The following is a 15,399-nucleotide window of genomic DNA, read 5'->3' as shown; positions in this document are numbered from 1 at the left end:
CTGGCTGGCCTATGGTGCTTTGATGGACACATAGTGCAGTGGATGGCCCTTTACATTTTAGGGAATTCCACAATGTCCCCAAAGCCTCTTGCTTTCTCGGCTTGGATCTCATCAATGGTGGTATACTTTATGAAGGTGTCCACTCTCCTGAACAATGTATCCATTATTAATTTGATGCAATTATGGGCTGGTTTTGCAAATGGTTGGCATAGAAATCTGAGACATAGAAATTTAGGGCCACTGTAACCTTCAATGCACAGGCATCAGATAGCTACACACACAGTTAAAACTTCTCTCCCCTGCAATTATCTTAGAAATGGCTGTGACCACCTCCTTGGATAGACACAGCTTTCTATGACACTTGTGCTCTGTCACCTGAAGGTAACTTTAGTTCTGCATATACACCTTTCCTTCAGGGTAATGTCTTCTCCTTAAGTGGCCTGACCCCCACCCCCCTCTGAGACCTTCTGGCCCTTCACCATCACCATGACATGATGTGGCTAGCAAGCTGGTTGCTGGAACCCCTGGCCAGCAGTCATCCTTTTCCTCTTTCTCCTTCACTCCTCTTCACCAGAGGAATTTCAAGCGGACTACTCCCATGGCCCCTAAGCCTCCTTTGTTTCAACCAACCATGTGATGGTCCATTCTTGGTTAAAGCCCCTCTTCTCAGTGACTCCATTACTGCTGAACCCTTCATTGGCTCAACCTCAGATGTTTGCTCAAAGTGTCATTGAGTCATAGAGGTCTAAAGCACAGAAAAAGGCCCTTCGGTCCATCAAGTCTGCGCTGATCAAACAAGTACCTAACTATCCTATTCCCATTTTCCAGCTACTAGGCATTTACTAGGCCCGTAGCATTGTATGCCATGTCATCGCAACTGCACATCCAGAAGCTCCTTAAATGTTATGAGGGTTTCTGCTTCTAACATCTTTTCAGGCAGTGAGTTCCAGATTCCCACCACCCTCTGGGTGAAAAAATTCTTTCTCACATCCCCTCTAAACCTCCTGCCCCTTACCTTAAATCTATGTCCCCTCGTTATTGATCCCTCCACCAAGGGTAAAAGTTCCTTCCTGTCTATGTCCCTCATAATTTTATACACCTCAATCATGTCCCCCCTCAATCTCCTCTGCTCCAGAGAAATTAACCCCAGTCTATCCAATCTCTCCTCATAACTAAAATTCTCCAGCCCCAGGCAACATCCTGGTAAATCTCTGCACTCTCTCTCGCAATCACATCCTTCCTATCATGCGGATTTCAGAACTGCACACAATACTCTAGCTGTGGCCTAACCAGTGTTTTATACGGTTCCAGAATAACCTCCCTGCTCTTACATTCTATGCTTCGGCTAATAGAGGCAAGTATCCCATATGCCTTCTTAACCAATTTATCTACCTGTCCCGATACCTTAAGGGACCGATGGGCATGTACGCCAAGGACCCTCTCATCCTCGGTACTTCCCAGGTTCCTTCCATTTATCTTGTATTCCTGTGCCTTGTTTGTCCTGCCCCAGTGCATCACCTCACACTTATCCAGATTAAATTCCATTTACCACTGATCAGCCCATCTGACCAGCCCATCTATATCCTCCTGTAATCTAAGGCAATTCTCCTCACTATTTACCACCCCAACAATTTTTGTGCCATCCGCGAACTTACTGATCAACCCTCCTACATTCAAGTCTAAATTGTTTATATATACCACAAACAGCAAGGGACCCAACACCGATTGATGTGGAACCCCACTGTACACAGGCATCCAGTCACAAAAACGCCCCTCGCCCATCACCCTCTGCTTCCTGCCACTCAGCCAATTCTGGATCCAATTTGCCAAATTGCCTTGGATCCCATGGCTCTTACCTTCCTTATCAGTTTCCAATGTGGGACCTTATCAAAAGCCTTGCTGAAGTCCAAGTAGACTACGTCAAATGCATTGCCCTCATCTACACACCTGGTCGCTTCTTTGAAAAATTCAATCAAATTGGTCAGACATGACCTCCCCTTAACAAAACCATGCTGATTGTCCTTGATTAATCCCTGCCTTTCCAAGTGTAGATAAATTCTGTCCCTCAGAATTTCTTCCCATAGTTTCCCCACCACTGAAGTTAGACTGACTGGCCAATAGTTCCCTGGTTTATCCCTTCCTACCTTCTTGAATAACGGGACCACATTGGCTGTCCTCCAGTCCTCTGGCACCTCTCCTGTGGCCAGAGAGATATTGACAAGTATTGCTAGCGCCCCTGCTATCGCCTCCCTTGCCTCACTCAACAGCCTGGGATACATTTTATCCGGGCCTGGGGATTTATCTACTTTTAAGCCTGCCAGACCACTTAGAACCTCCTCCCTTTCCATGCTAATTTCTTTAATTACATCACAGTCCTACTGCCTGATTTCCATACCCCCACGTTGTCCCTCTCACTTGTAAACACTAACACAAAGTATTCATTTAGAATTCTACCCACATTTTCCAGCTCCACACACAAATTACTGCAATGGTCCTTAATGGGCCCTACTTTTTCCCTAGATATCCTCTTATTCTTAATGTACTTGTAAAATAACTTTGGATTTTCCTTTATTTTACCTGCCAATGTTTTTTCATCCCCCTTTTTGCTCCCCTAATTTCCTTTTTAAGTTCCCCCCTACACATTCTGTACTCCCCTAGGGCTTCTGCTGTTTCGAGCCCTTGGTATCTGCCATAAGCCTCCTTTTTTCTCTTTATCCAATCCCGTACATCCCTCAATATCCAGGGTTCCCTGGATTTGTTGGCCCCACCTTTTGTCTTCACTGGAATATGTTGGCCCTATGCTCTTCCTATTTCCTTCCTGAATGAGTCCCACTGCTCTGACGTAGATTTATCTAAAAGTAGCTGCTCCCAGTCCACTCGGTTAAATCATATCTGAGCTTATTAAAATTGGTCTTCCCCCAAATTAGAACTCTGATTTCTGGCCTATCCTTATCCTCTTCCATTACAACCTTGAATCTAACGGAGTTATGATCACTATCTGAAAAATGCTCCCCCACTGATACCTCTACCACTTGCCCGGTTTCACTCGCTAAAATTAAGTCCAGGACCGCCCCATCTCTTGAAGGACCTTCTACATACTGACTTAAAAAGCTCTCCTAGATTTAGTTTAAGAATTCCGCTCCCTCTAAACATATCACGCTATGACCAACCCAATTATTGTTGGGGAAGTTGAAATCCCCCACTATTACTACCCTATTATTTTTACACTTCTCTGAAATTTGCCTGCATATCTGCATTTCTATTTCTCTCTGACTCTTTGGGGCCTATAGCACACTCCCAACAACGTGATTGCTCCTTTTTTTGTTTTTCTACCCATACAGCTTAATTTGAGGAGCCTTCTAAGATGTCATCCCTCCTTACTGCTGTAATTGATTCCTTGATCATTATTGCGATACCCCCTATTCTTTTATCTCCTTCCCTGTCTCGCCTGAAGACCCTATATCCTGGAATATTGAGCTGCCAATCCTGCCCCGCTCTCAACCATATCTCTGTGACAGCAATGATATCATACTACCATGGGTTAATTTGTGCCCTCAACACATCTGCCTTATTTGTCAGACTCCTTGCATTAAAATAAATAACATCCAACCTTGCCAAACTCCCTTGTGCCTTAACAGGCCTATAATTTCTATGCCTACCAGACTCACTTGCTATCTCTTCTAATTTTGGCTGTGCATTTCCCCCTGCTGAACCTCTTCTCAGGATCCCATCCCTCTGCCAAGTTATTTTAAACCCTCCCCAACAGCACTAGCAACTTTCCTGCAAGGATGTTGGTCCCATTCCAGTTCAGGTGCAAGCCATCCGCCTTGTACTGATCCCACCGCCCCCAGAAACAGTCCCAATGTCCCAGAAATCTAAAGACCTCCTTCCTGCACCATCTCTCCAGCCACGCATTCATCTGGACTAACCTATTTCTACACTCATTAGCGCGTGGCACCGAAAGTAATCTAGAGATGGCTACCTTTGAGGTCCTGTTTCTTAATCTGTTTCCTAGCTCCCTAAATTCTGCTTGCAGGACCTCATCCCTCTTTCTATCTATGCTGTTGGTACCAACATGTACCACGATCTCTGTCTGTTTGCCCTCGCCCTTTAGAATGCCCTGCAGCCATTCAGTGACATCCTTGACCCTGGAACCAGGGATGCAACATACCATCCTCGAGTCACATCTATGGCTGCAGACACGCCTGTCTGTTCCCCTTACTATTGAGTCTCCTACCACTATTGCTCTACCCCTCTTTTTCCTCCCCCACTGTGTAGCTGAGCCACTCACAGTGCCATGAGTGTGGCTGCACTCCCCAGAGGAACCGTCAGTCTCACTGTTTTCCAACACAGAAAAGCAGAGGAGCGGGATGCACCTTGGGGATTTCCTAACTACCTGCCTGACACCTTTCTTCTGACTGATAATCACCCATTCCCTCCCTGTCTGCACTTCCGTAAGCTGTGGGGTGACCATGTCTAAAAACATGCTATCCACGAAACTCTCAGCCTTGCGGATGCACCTCAGTGCCTCCAGCTGCTGCTCAGGCTCCGAAACTCGGATCTCAAGTAGCTGCAGCTGGTGGCACTTCCTGCACATGTGGTCAGTCAGAGTGAAAGGAGCATCTAGGACTTCCCACATGTTGCAGGGGGTACATAACACGGGACTGAGCTGCCCTGCCATGCCTCTAGTTAAATACAATAAAAAAAAGTTAAATTGTTTATGTACTTTAAATAAAAACTAGAACCCTTACCTTTCCTTGGCTTAATCTATTTTAAACTGGAGAAAAAAACTGGAGAAAAACATTTACCCACTACTCACCAATCAGATCTCACTCTTGTGCTGAAGTTACTTTTTGAAGTGATTGCTTCACCACAATGTTGACTGCAGGACGCTCTTCCCAGACTGCTTCACCGTGATGCTGACTGCTGGACGCTCTTCCCAGATTCAGTGCTCAGAAAATAACTTCCCTCAAATTTCCTGCAGTCTCAGCTGCAACCTTCAACTCCTCACTGTGTTCCTGTGCTAATGCCTTTTATCCTTTTATCCCACCCTGGTGCACTTTGGACAACCCTACCGCAATTTCTACCCAACTGTGCAGCCTATGCGACCAGAGTTAAATTGCACAGAATCCACAAAAAGCAGCAAATTGTCAATTTAAGCACCACAACAAGCTCATGATTGGCCTGATTAAAAAAGTGGGCATGCTTCTGGCTTTTTACCCCTTCCGTAATATTGCATTTTACGTAATGACACCAGAAACCTGGCCTGTGTCATCATGCGCCATTTTATGGGAAGGCCATCGCCCACTATCAACTGTAAATTTCTGGCCATAATGTGGGAAAGCATAAAGGTATCCGCTTTGGAAGGAAAAAAATAGAAAAGTAGAATATGTTTTAAATGATGTAGGGTTGGGAATAGCTAATATTCGGGATGGCTTGAGTGTACTTGAAGATGAATTGTTAGCATTCAGATTTAGCAAGTAATTAGGAAAGCAAATGTTATGTTTGCTTTTATTGCAAAGGGACAAGAACAAGCTTGTCCAACTCAGCCTGCGAGCCCTATTGTGGACCCTGAGGTCTCTCAATTCAGCCCGTCAAACTTGTTGGATTTATAGTTGAAAAATGCTTCTCAGCCAATCACAGACTGGTTCCTCCCTTCATTTGCATAATGAGTCAATCAGCAGCAGATGCAGAGAGAAACCCGAATAAAAGCAAAATACTGCAGACGCTGGAACAAAAACAAAAATTGCTGGAAAAACTCAGCAAGTCTGACAGCATCTGTGGAGAGAAAGACAGAGTTAACATTGCGAGTCCGTATGATTCTGTATGACTGAAGTCCATATGACTGAAGAAGAATCATATGGACTCAAAACGTTAACTCTGTCTTTCTCTCCACAGATGCTGTCAGACCTGCTGAGTTTCTCCAGTGATTTTTGTTTTTGTTTCAGAAAAAGACCATCCTGTGATGAGCAGCAAACAATGGGAAGGTAAGTTTTAAGGCAAGTTCCAGGGTCCAGAGAATGAGGCGTGAGGGAGCTGGAGTGGGGCTAAGGTGAGCCGGAGCAGGGTGTGAGAGAGCAGGAGTGGGGCCCACTGGAGTCTGAGTGGGTGAGTGGAGACTGTGAGAGAGAGTGTGTGTGTGAGGAGGGATGGAGAGAGCGAGAGAAAGAGGGCGGAGGTGGAGAGAGAGGAGGGGGGAGTGAGAGAGAAAGACTGTGGGCAGAGAGAGAGAAAGATTGTGAGGGGGAGAAAGAGACAAAGAGTGTGTGGGGGAGAGAGAGAGTGCGTGGGAGAGTGGGAGTAAGTGTGTGAGGGGGAGAGATAGACAGAGAGTGTGTGTGTGGGACAGAGAGGGAAAGTGTGTTGGAGAGAGAGAATGTGTGGGAGAGAGAGTGTGTGGGAGAGAGAGAGTGTGTGTGTGTGGAAGAGAGAGAGAGTGTGTGTGGGAGAAAGAGAGAGTATGTGGGAAATAGAGAGAGAGTGTGTGTGTGTGAGAGAGAGAATGTGGGAAATAGAGAGAGAGAGTGTATGTGTGGGAGAGAGAATGGGGGGAGAGAGTGAGAAGGGGGCAGAGAGAGAGCATGGGGGATAGAGAGTGGGGAGAGAGAGAAAGAGAGAGAGTGGGAGGAGGGAGAGAGATTGTGTGTGGGAGAGAGGGAGAGTGGGGGAGAGTGAGAGTGGCAGGGAGAGAGAGTGTGGGGCAGAGAGTGAGGTGTGGGGCATGGAGAGTGGAGAGAGAGAGAAAAAGAGAGAGTGGGAGGGAGTGAGAGGAAGAGAGAGTGGGGGGGGCGGGGAGACAGAGTGGGGGCAGAGAGAGAGAGTGAGGGGGAGGTAGTGGCAGGTTAGGCAAGTTAAGGAGAATTAGTTGCACAGCCTGGGCATGGGTGTTAATCACTTGTTCATAATGTTCACTATTATCAATAAACTCCCAAGAACATCTCCCTGCCTATGGCTCTTTGTTCTGATGAGCAATGTTCTTGTCACTCAAATGTGAAGCCTTTCTGAACAAGATAAAAGGCAGGTGTCTCAGTCCAGGGCCTCTTCCCTGTGTGGCCTTCAGACCACAGTGATGGTCCAGCCTCACACTCCCTGGAAACATGACTGACGCTTGCACCTCAGCAATGCTGGTCATCGCTGGCAGAATGTAGTGGGCAGGCACCACAGAGTTCTTTCATACTCTCAGCACCTTTAAGGTGAGGCTGGTCCCCAATACACCAGCAAGTGTGACCAGCAATGCTGTGCACCAGCTCCTGAAGTGCTGGTGTGCTGAAGGCGGACACAGCATCAGGTGCATCTAAAGTTTTGTGGCTTCATCTCATAGTGTTCAAGCGAGCTGCCCTCAGCCAGACAGGAGTCGGACATTCTCAGAGGCCATGTGAATATCTATGGAGCGTCCTCACTGCACGTTGTCATCATGCTCCTGCGATCGGATGGTTAATAGGGCCTCCACTGAATTTCCAAGACAGGACCATTCTCTCAGAGTGTATTGGTGCTGAGATAAGCTAAACTAGAGTCAAACATTCACAACTGCAATGTGAGGATCTACGGAGACACCTCACAGCATGTCGTCATCATCCTCCATAAAGCTGGTAACTATGAGGGCCTCCCGAGTGCGCCTCCCTCATCTAGCCATCTAGCCAGTGCGAGAGTCTCATCCCCACCGAGGACCCCCTCACCCTCATCCCCATCAGCGTCCTCCTCATCAGAGGAGACATACAGCTCCTCCATATCCTCCTCAGACAGCGCCTCACCCTGTTGCAGCACCAAGTTGTAAAGAGTGCAGCAAACGACAACGAAGATGCATGACACCCTCTGCGGACTGTAGCGGGGCTCCGTCAGACCAGTCCAGGCACCGGAACCGCATCTTCAGCATCCCAATGGTCTGCACCACCAAGCTGCGAGCTGCTGCATGAGCCTTAATTTAGCGTCGCCCTGCTGCAGTCTGAGGCCGCCGCACGGGTGTCGTCAGCCACGGCATCTATGGGTAGCTCTTGTCCCCAAGAAGCCAACCCTGTAGCCTCTGTGGACCCTGGAAGACTGCAGGGATCTGCAAGTGAATCAGGATGTAGGTGTCATGCACAGTCCCTGGAAACTGTGTGCGTACCTGCAGGATGCCTTTCTGATGGTTGCATTCCAGCCGTACGTTCCCTGGGGAATACGGTGCTGAGCATTTCTGTGAAAGCTGAGCTTGGAAGACTCTGGCAGAGATGAGCAGCAGAGTCGAGTTGAGGGAATTTTCAAGTGAAGTGCAATCTGACGATCCATGTTGCTGCTCGAAAAATCAGGGCCAATATTTTAATAATTGCCTGTTGGACTTGTTAAGATCCCTGTAAAGACATTTAACTTTTACAAAGAGATTTGAACTTCCAGTTGATAGGTGAAAGAGTGACACAACAAGATTTCCCCATACATTAGAAACTTTACGGTCTTCCTAAAGGAATTCAGTTTTTAAATTCCTCCATAAACAGCAACTCTAAGGTTTTCAAAATCTTGTTCCAACTTCATCAATACCATCGACCAACAAATATCCTCTCTTTTTCTCTAGCAAATTCTACAAAGGTCAGATTCTGTCTCTTCCTCAAATTTCTAAATTTTTTTGTCTATGATCTTCTGGAACTAGCTGACATTTATTGACCACAGCAGTCTCAATGTGTCATAATCTGTAGAATGTTCATCAGAAAGAGTCAAATAAGCTGCCAATGCTTTACCAACCAAGACACTTTTACTAGGATTGTCCAAATTTCTTGTGACAATTATGATTTCATAGCAAGGTTCTCAAATGAAACATGATACATTTCTACTATTTCCTCACTGAATTTAGGTATTAGGTGAATATTCCTTGCCAAATCAAAACCTGGAGTTAAACCTGACTCCTCGTCAAATCTACCTGTTATTCCTTGTTCATGAGATGCAAAGGGATCTGGGTGTCCTAGTGCATGAATTGCAAATAGTTAGTTTGTAAATGCAGTAGATAATTAGCAAAGCTAATAGAATGTTAACATTTATTGTGAGGGGAATTGAATACAAGAGTAGGGAGGTTGTGCTTCAGTTACACAGGGCATTGGTGAGACCACATCTGAAGTACTGTGGACAGTATTGGTCTCCTAGTTAAGAAAAGATGTAAATACATTAGAAGCAGTTCAGAGAAGGTTTACTAGATAAATACTTGGAATTGGCGAGTTGTCTTGTGCAGAAAGGTTGGACAGGCTAGACTTGTATCTGCTGGAATTTAGAAGAGTAAGAGGCAACTTGATTGAAATATATAAGATCCTGAGGGAACTTGACAAGGTGGATGTAGAAAGGATGTTCCGTCTTGTGGGAGAATCTTGAACTTGGGATCACTGTTTCAAAATAAGGGATTGCCCATTTAGGATAGAGATGAGGAAAAGAATTTCTCTGAGTGCTGTGAGACTTTATTCTCATCAAAAAGTGGTTGAGGCAGAGTCCTTGAATATCTTTAAGGCAAAGGTAGATAGATTCTTGATAAACTGGGGGGTGAAAGGTGATCAGGGTTAGGCAGGAATGTGAAGTTGAGGTTAAAATCAGATCAGCCATGGTCTTATTGAATGGCAGAGCAGACTCAAGGTGCTAAATGGCCAACTCCTGCACCTAATTTGTATGTTCTTATGTTATATGCCTTTATTTATTTATTTATTATGCCTTTCTCTGTTCAGTTCAAATTTCTTGACTTCTCTTTTTCTTTGCAATTCAAAGCTTTCCTTTCTCTTACTTTTTGAAATCCTAATTCAAGTTTTCACATTTTTCTTCTTTCCTTTCTTGTTCTTTTTCTTCCTTTTGTAATTCTAACTCAAGTTTGTCATGAAATCCATTCATACTGTGTCTGTGTGTGCTATGTAAACTTGTAGTCTGCAGAAATTGTAAAATTTAAGGTACTAGATGTACCTTAGTAACAAGAGTGGGACCTGCTCAGAGTGTTGTGATAGGTCACCAGACCAGTCTAAAGGTCAGCGAACAGCTCTTCTTGGGGAGTCAGTTTTTAGTCAGTCAGACAGTCAGTTTTAATTAGAAGAGAAATGTCCCAAACAGGGGAGGGGGCAGCAAGAGGTTGTAGTTAAGTTAAAAAGCATAAAAAGGGCTGCAGTTAGCAGCCTTTAAGTGAAGTGGGCTTGAGAGAAGTCCTGAAGATCCAAGAAGGCAGCCGAAGATTGAAGTCTCCATGCTGTGGGCCATTGGGGAAAATGTACCCCTTTGGAGAAGTGTTGTTCTGCTTGGCACAGATAAAGATCAGTAATTGTGCTTGTAAGTTGATGTTTGACTGTACTTGGAAATATAGGGGAACAGAATTTCCATAGGCAAGATTGAAATGTTGTGAGGTGTACTGTTATTGAAGCTGTGGACTGGAAACAAATTTTGGAGGGAATTCCAAGGCAAGATCTTCAAATATAGAGGTTGGAAACCCTCAGGAGAGAGATGGAATTTTAGTGAGATTGGTTGACTCACCATGTGACTAACATCTGGGTGGGTTGTTGAGGAATCCATGGAATCTGTTTTGGTTGCATTTAGCATTTATTTTGTAGTGTGGGGGTGGTTTCAACCACAGCTTGTTAATTCACATGTACCTCATACTTATCCTAAATGTTAGAGCATACAATAGATATTATTAATTGTTTTATCTTTCTAACCTTGTAAAGTTTATTTTTATTTGTCCAAAACTCGTGGAATCCTCTGGCTTTATTCATTTAGTAAGCATCTTAAATCTCAAAAACAGAATTACCTGGAAAAACTCAGCAGGTCTGGCAGCATCGGCGGAAAAGAAAAGAGTTGACGTTTTGAGTCCTCATGACCCTTCGACAGAACTTGAGTTCGAGTCCAGTAAAGAGCTGAAATATAAGCTGGTTTAAGGTGTGTGTGTGTGGGGGGCGGAGAGATAGAGAGACAGAGAGGTGGAGGGGGTTGGTGTGGTTGTAGGGACAAACAAGCAGTGATAGAAGCAGATCATCAAAAGATGTCAACGACAATAGTACAATAGAACACATAGGTGTTAAAGTTAAAGTTGGTGATATTATCTAAACGAATGTGCTAATTAAGAATGGATGGTAGGGCACTCAAGGTATAGCTCTAGTGGGTTTTTTTTAATAATGGAAATAGGTGGGAAAAGGAAAATCTTTATAATTTATTGGAAAAAAAAGAAGGGGGAAACAGAAAGGGGGTGGGGATGGGGGAGGGAGCTCATGACCTAAAGTTGTTGAATTCAATATTCAGTCCGGAAGGCTGTAAAGTCCCTAGTCGGAAGATGAGGTGTTGTTCCTCCAGTTTTGTTCCAACACCTCATCTTCCGACTAGGGACTTTACAGCCTTCCGGACTGAATATTGAATTCAACAACTTTAGGTCATGAGCTCCCTCCCCCATCCCCACCCCCTTTCTGTTTCCCCCTTTTTTTTTCCAATAAATTATAAAGATTTTCCTTTTCCCACCTATTTCCATTATTAAAAAAAACCCACTAGAGCTATACCTTGAGTGCCCTACCATCCATTCTTAATTAGCACATTCGTTTAGATAATATCACCAACTTTAACTTTAACACCTATGTGTTCTATTGTACTATTGTCGTTGACATCTTTTGATGATCTGCTTCTATCACTGCTTGTTTGTCCCTACAACCACACCAACCCCCTCCACCTCTCTGTCTCTCTATCTCTCCGCCCCCCACACACACACCTTAAACCAGCTTATATTTCAGCTCTTTCCTGGACTCAAACTCAAGTTCTGTCGAAGGGTCATGAGGACTCGAAACGTCAACTCTTTTCTTCTCCGCCGATGCTGCCAGACCTGCTGAGTTTTTCCAGGTAATTCTGTTTTTGTTTTGGATTTCCAGCATCCGCAGTTTTTTTGTTTTTATCTTAAATCTCAAACTTTGTCTGCTTTAATCAAAACATTCTTGGTCCCTAACCGGATCTTGTCCACAACTTGGGTCTGGCCAAGGATTGTAAGAAGTTGCTTCATTTGCAACTGAATCCTAGTTAACTTAACAAGAGTGGAATCAGGATTAGTCTTTGTTGGGTCCCTATGATATGAAAAGAAATCCAAAACTTTATTCTTTTGCCATTTTTAAAAAAATGACATTTTGCTGAACCCAAAAAACAAGTCATATGACCATAGAATTAGTCCTTTGTTCTAGAAGCTACCAACAGGAGTTACAAGAATAAAAGAATTTCTCTCAGCCAGTGAAATCCAACACCTCATTGTACAAACCCCTTGTACTCAATGAAAGCAGAGGAAGTGCAGGCTCTGGCTACCCAATCTACACTATCACAAAAGCAAAGAATCAAAACCCATTACACCAAAAGAGATGCTAGTAGCCACCTCATCCCTAAGGGGAAACAATGGAATTCTGCCCAGAAGTACAGAAACTAATCATTAAGCTATAATTAACTATTAATGGGCCATCTCACATGACATAAGCCTTTGCCCTTTTGGATAATTTTAACATTACATCTTTGTCCTCACAGGTTGTTTTAACATCAGCTGGAAAGGGCGTCAGCAGCCCAGCTGAGCAAGCAGCTAATCACTCAACTCTTTGAAGCCTGTTTGATTTTAAAAGTCTCTGATCAATACCTGCCAAGTGGTCTAAGCACAGAAAGCCCATCATGTTGCAGCATTATTTGTTTCAAGGATTTTCGCGTTGTCATCTCCAACCAAAAACTCATCGGGACTGAACTCTTCATTGGACTCTGACTCCAGAAGTCAAGTGAACTAATATTCATTTCTGTGATTGTTGTACTGATACAATCATCCATAGTTGTAAAACGTTTTTTTTAATTTCCCCCCTTACTATTTGCACGTGTAGTGGAGTGGGAAGTTGCGGACACTCCTCCCCTGGGATTTGAAAGTGAAATAAATTAACCGTCTGAATTAATCATTATGCGAGTTTGCTGCGAGTTATTAGTAAATTGGATTCCACAAGCCGAGGGTTTGGGAAAACATGTCACACCACACTTAAAAAATAATTCAAAACACCTTCTGCTTATGGACAGTTGATGAAAGGAAATAAGTACAGCTTGCTTGTTTCTCTCCTATCCATTACATATGTTCTTTCTCAGGGTTCAAATGTTGAGCCAATACCACAACTATCTCTGTTTTCGTACTGCCTACTTTTAACTCTATTTTCAAAATTTCTGCCACTGCTTTTAAGTTAACCTTCGTTCACCATTGCAAGTCACTCAAAGGTAAATCCTCTCTTTCGAGGAAAGCTTCAGCAATAGACATAGACATTTTTAACTTTTCAATGAATACAGCAAAAGTCAATTTGAAATCCTGCTCATGTAAACTCTGGCCAAACCCACTTTGCTTATCTCAGCCTGTGGATTCAAAATCACGGAAAAAGCCTGCAGTTTTGTTATGATCCCCATAGAATCCTATTATATTTTAAAAAGAGATTTGATCTTTCAGTTAATGTTAGAAGAATGACAAGATTTACATTTTAATACTTTTACTGTAACAAATGACAAAAAGCACCATATAAGCACTTTAATTGTAGGCAACTTAACTTTAAATTACAGGGAGAAACTTTCCTCTTTTATAATTATCACACATTCCACCCTCCACAGGATTACAGTCCTTATAACAAACAGTCAACAGTTTCTCCCAACTTCCAATGGGTTCCCTTATTTCCACTTCACCAAGTAATAACTTTGAGTGACTGTCTCCAAGTGCTCTCCTCAGTTCAATCCACCACCAGCAGTAAAGCCTCTTCTGATGATTCCCCTTCCTTCTGGCCATGCCAGAACAAATCTTCCAGAATCCATAGAAGCTGCAAGCTGCATTTCTTTGACTAGAGACTATCTCTCTCCCGCCCCTAGCTTGTGGGAGCTAACAAAGTCAAGCAGCCTTTCCTCTCTGATTACCACACAGAACCTCTGCTGTCTGTCTCTAATATTCATTGATTTATTGGGAAGTCTGGAATATGGTCTCAAAAATTGCTTCCTCTCCCCTCTTTCCCATGGCAAAGTAAAACACATTAGCCTTGTATCTAGGTAGAAATGCTAATTAGCCATCCTTGATCACAACTTTTGTCTTAGAAGTAAACAGACATTCTGCAGCATTACTATTTACAAGCCAGTACCTTCAACACCCTTCTGGGACTTTGAGAGACTCAGAGGCTACTCATGGGCCTGAATTTTGTGCTCATTGGACGTGCATGAGTAGTGAGCCCGGGAGTAGGCGGGAAACCGTCTCCCAGCCACAATGGGCCTCCAACCATGATTTTACGCTGGCGGCCAACTGACAGTCAGCCAGCATGAAGTGCACCTGGAGAAAGGGTCAGCACTGCCAGTGGGGGCGGGTGCCAATGTCACCACGGGAGCTGGTGAGTTCTTCCACTGAGCTTCCTGAAGGCAGACAGATGCCTTCAGACCTCCAAGTAATAAAAGAAAGCAAAAAACGTCCATGCAGCACCTGAAAGCATACCTCACAAAAAAACAGTCCCCAGATATTTCTTTTTATTTCATATTTGAATGGAGATTTCATCCCTCCCTTGGATGAAGTTTCATCAAAAATGTAAAATGTAAAGCCCGCCTGGTCGATTGGCCCATCCACCAACTGTAAGGTTGGACGGGTCACAAAAAATCACTTACAATCTGGCCATTAATGAGCTTAGTTCCCCGCTTAACTTTTGCACCTGCCCATCAAGCGAAAGGTCACGTGAGTGCATGATGATGTGGGGATGCTCGCCCGACATCATCTCGTGCGATTTTTTGCCCGTTCAGGTCGGGCGCATGCCCGGCCATGGGACGTAAAATTCTGGCTCTTGGTAAACTCAGAGACTGCTGCCATTATATCCAATCATAAGTACCTTGCACTTTCTTCTCAGGAAAGCCACCTGCCCTTTCTTTGATTTCTAACAATCAAACCACCCAGGCTTACTGTCAGGCAGATTGTAAAACATGTCATATGACCCCCATCATTTATCCTAAATTTAAAGCTATAGACCCAAAATATAATACTCTTATAAACCTTATAATTGTAACAGACTCAGTAAACAGTTATGTACAAAATTATCTGTTGAATTCACTAGCTAAATGCAATGAATGTTTGGAAGCACTAAATAAATACAGTAAAAGTATAACTTAAAAATGCCTGTTTAGTCTACTTCTATTGTTATAGTTGCCAAAGATCCCATTAAGAAGTTAAAACAGAAAGTGCTGGAAAATCTCAACAGGTCTGGCAGCATCGATGCATAGAGAAACAGTTAACATTTAGAGTCTAATATGACTCTTCTTTGGAACTGTTCCACCACCATCTTCAAGTTCCCCTCCAAGCCACACACCGCTCTGACTTGGAACTATGTCACTGTTCCTTCACTGTCACCGGGTTAAAATCCTGGAGCTCCCTTCCTAACTGCACTGTGGGTGTACCTACACCAAATGGACTGCAGAGGT

This window comes from Carcharodon carcharias, chromosome 10 (assembly GCF_017639515.1).
Source record: "Carcharodon carcharias isolate sCarCar2 chromosome 10, sCarCar2.pri, whole genome shotgun sequence".
NCBI lineage: Eukaryota > Metazoa > Chordata > Chondrichthyes > Lamniformes > Lamnidae > Carcharodon > Carcharodon carcharias.
Note: the sequence above shows the minus strand (reverse complement) of the source record.